General features: G+C 49.9%; 1 protein-coding gene across 3 annotated transcripts in view; it reads right to left on the bottom strand.

The window, feature by feature from the left end:
• Rcc1l (RCC1 like) overlaps window positions 1-3,907 on the bottom strand; it is a 35,542-nt gene that overhangs the window by 5,354 nt on the left and 26,281 nt on the right. The gene's annotated exons all lie outside the window — the stretch shown is intronic.

The following is a 3,907-nucleotide window of genomic DNA, read 5'->3' as shown; positions in this document are numbered from 1 at the left end:
GCAGTGTGTGGAATGCAGTGTGTGGCATGGGTGTGCACAGTGCAGTGTGTGGAATGCAGTGTGTGGCATGGGTGTGCACAGCGCAGTGTGTAAGTGCTGGAAACAGTGGCTGACCTCAGGTGTCCTCCTCTAGCACTCCCCACGTTTTTGGTTTTTTTGTTTGTTTGTTTGTTTGTTTGTTTGTTTTGTTTCTTTGAGACAAGGTCTCTGAGGGGACCTAAAAATTATGGTTTCAGCTAGACTGGCTGAACAGCAAGCATCCAAAGTCTGACTCTCCCCCTGCTGTGGGGCACTGAGTTACAGACTACACAGTGGAGCAGAGCTTTTCGTAGGCGCTGGGGATCCAAACTGGAATCTTCATACTGATACAGCAAGCACCTTACCCACTGAGCCGTCTCCCCAGCTCCCTTGTTTGTTTTAGAGACAGGATATCACTATGGAACCTTGGCTGGCCTGGAACTCACTATGCAAGCCAGGCTGGCCTCGAACATATAAAATCAGCCTACCTCTGCTTACTGAGCACTGGGATTAAAGGTGTGTGCCAGCACACACTGAATTGTTTGTTTTTAGACAGGGTCTCACCACATAGCCTGTGCTGGCCTAGAACTTGGAGCATTCTCCTGCCTCTGTTTCCAGAAAGCAAAAGTGTATACCACCATGCCCATTTTCTCTTTTTTTAACCACTGTTTCTATTATCGTAGCAACTATGTATCACTATGATACATACATAGTAATAAGCAATGCTATACTGTAAAAGGACATTGAATGGAAAGCAATGACCATGAGGTCCAGGGTTCCATCTCCAGGCATGGTGGTTCACACCTCTCATCCTAGCATTTGGCAGGTAGAAGCAAAAGGACCAGAAGTTCCTCACTATACAATGAGTTTGAGGCTAGCCTGGGCTACATGAGTCCCTGTCAAAATAAAAAAATACACAGGTATCAAGTACCTCCTAATAACCCAGTCACCCTATGCCCTGCATCCTACTGAGAACTACTTAAATCAAATCTTGTGTTCCTCACAGGCTCTCAGTGCAGAAGGGCACATGCCAGCCTTGTGGCTCCCTGGGCACACCCTGCATAACTGTGCCTTCAGACCCTCGCCCAGATGTGGAAGCAGGATCAATTGGCCAGATCCCTATTCAGTATTCCTTCCTGCTGGCAGCCGCAGAGAAGCTATGACCTCCTGGGCAGTTTCCTGAGTTTAGGACAGAAATGAATGCCTACAACAGGTGGCCTGGCCTAAAAGCACCGAAGTGGCAGGTGCTTGACCGTGGAGCTTCCTCTCCATTAGGGGCTGCCGGTGACGGCAAATGAAGGCAGGAACCACGCCACGCTGTCTTACAGCCTCCCCAAACAAAACACCTTGGAAAAAGCTGCCACACAGACCACTGAGCAAACAGAAATGGGCCCCAGGTGACAGAGGCAGCCTGGAGCTGCTGAAGCTGCCCCAGAACAGCAGTGGCTGGCTGCCCCTTGATGACCTAGCCAGGTGGGCTCTTAGCAACCTCTCAGGCCCCTTGAGATCATCTATTTACCTTCCCTGGGAAAGTGCCTTGCCATGATCATCCGCAGCCAGCCCACTGCACTTAAGCACATGACGCCGTTCCCTAGATGCTCAGGCCATTAGAACCCAAAGCACAGCAAGCTGTTTGCTCTCTGCTTGCTGGCCAGGACCTATGGCCATCAAGGACCTTGGGAGCAGCAGTGACTCTGAGACTCCAGTGCCCCCTGGCATGTGTCTCTCAGGTCTCTAAAATGACTCCACAATAACTCTGTCCCCAGTCATGTGGGGAGTTTTGGTCTCTGGGTCTCATGGAGCCCAAGCTGGCCTCACACTCCCTGTGTTCACCTCTTGCTCCCAGGTCCTGGGATTACAGGTGTGCTCCACCATACTTGGTTTATGTGCTGCTACGGCTCATTGAACCTAGGGCTGCTTTCATGCTAAGCAAGTCTTGTTTTTTCTTAAGAGAGAAAGAGAGCGAGAGCGAGAGCGAGAGCGAGAGAGAGAGAGAGAGAGAAAGAGAGAGAGAGAGAGAGAGAATACCTCACTAGATAGTCCAGGCTGACTTGATTCTCCTGCCTCGGCCTTCCAAGTGGCTTCACCTATGACTTGTATGTGTGACTTCATAGGCTCCCCCTCTGGTCTCACAGCTCACTGTGCAAGACAGGCTGTGCTATGGGAGCCGCATGCCACCCTGTGCTATGGCTGGATCTCAGGTATACCTTAAAGGCCTGTGTGCTGAAAGCTGGATCTCCAGCTCGGTGCTACTGGGAAATGGCAGAAATCTATAGGGGTGGAGCCTACTGAGATTAGGGATTGGAGATGCCGTAACTGTCCATTGCTGAGATGAAGCACCACGGCCACAAGCAACTTGGGAAGGACAGGGTTCATCTGGCCATGCCTCCATGTCATAGTCCATCATCAAGGGAAATTAGGGCAGGAACCTGGAGGCAGGAAGTGAGGCAGAAGCTGTGGAGGATGCTGCTTACATGGCTTGCTCAGCCTGCTTTCTTATGCCCCCGGGACCGCAAGCCCATGTGGCATCACCTACCGTGGGCTAGGCCCTTCCACATCAATCACTAATTTAAAAATGGCCTACAGGCTTCCTATAGCATGTTATGGGAGTATCTTCTCAGCTGGGTTTCCTTCCTCTCACATGACTCTGCCTGTCGTCAAGCTCAGCAACCAAAAAAAAAAAAAGAGAGAGAAAGAAAAAAAAGAAAAGTAGCCAGCACAGGGAGCGTGCCTTTGAAGGTAATAATAGAACCCCAACTCCTTTCAGTACCTCTGACTCCAGCCTCCATAAGGTAAGCAGCTTTAAGGTCACATGTCCCCTGCTATGTTGCACTGCCCTGCCAATGGGTCAAAGCAACTGACCCCAGCAAAAGCTTCTAAAACCAGGAACCAAATTAAACATTGTCTCTTAAGTGGATGACCCCAAGCATTTTGTTACAAGAATGAAAAACTAATGAATCTGTCAAGTCCTCCACTTTATCTAATCAAAACGTGACAAAAGACAATGGAGTTGCCTGGCATGACCCCTTGGGGCTCACCAAATATGCAAGAAGGTGGACAACAGGGTGTTACCAACAGAGTGGTCACTAGGGCGGACAGGCTCATCCCTTCAACAGGAAAGCATAACAGGAAGCCCACGGCCAGCAGGATGCCATTCCTCTGGCTGACTAAGTGCAAGAGGGTGCATGGTGAGAATGGAGTTATCAGGTTCCAGCAGCCTAGACATGGACTCTTCCCCAGCAGCTATGCTTTCCCAAGTTGCCTCAGCTGTGATGATGACTACAGATGGTGAACATGACAAGATCTAGGGTCCTCTAGGAGACAAACTCCTTGGCTTGGCTTGGGGAAGTTCTAGATTGGTTAGCTGAGGTGGGAAGACCCATGCTGAATGAGGATGACCCTACTCTACCTGCCGGGGTCCTGGGCTGAAGAAAGAAGAGAAGGGGAGCTGAGCACCAGCGTCATCTCTCTGTGCTTCCTGACTGTGGATGCCATGTGACCAGCCGCCTCACCCTCCTGCTGCCATGTCCGCCGCCATGATGGACCAGACCCTCAAACTGAGACCCAAAACAAACCCCTCCTCCCTTAAGCTGCTTTTGTCAAAGCAACAAGAGAAGAAACTAACCCATCCATACTCATAGGTGACAGGCGCTTGCTGTTCCAACACCCAACTGTTTCCACAGCCACACTCAAAAAGAAAAGAGGATGAGTGAGGGAGGGGCGGCTGTGAAGGGGGTGCTGGCTCTCCAGACAAGACCAGCAATAGTCTGCAGGGAGATCTGCATGCACATGTGTGCTTGTATACATAGTTCCTTGAAAGATTGGATTTTGATAATGTTCCTAAATTGTGAAAGATTTTTTTCTTTTTTTCTTTTTTTTTTTTTTTTTT

Source organism: Microtus ochrogaster, chromosome 2, assembly GCF_000317375.1.
Source record: "Microtus ochrogaster isolate Prairie Vole_2 chromosome 2, MicOch1.0, whole genome shotgun sequence".
NCBI classification, from domain to species: Eukaryota; Metazoa; Chordata; class Mammalia; order Rodentia; family Cricetidae; genus Microtus; species Microtus ochrogaster.
This window is presented reverse-complemented; position numbering and strand designations above follow the sequence as displayed.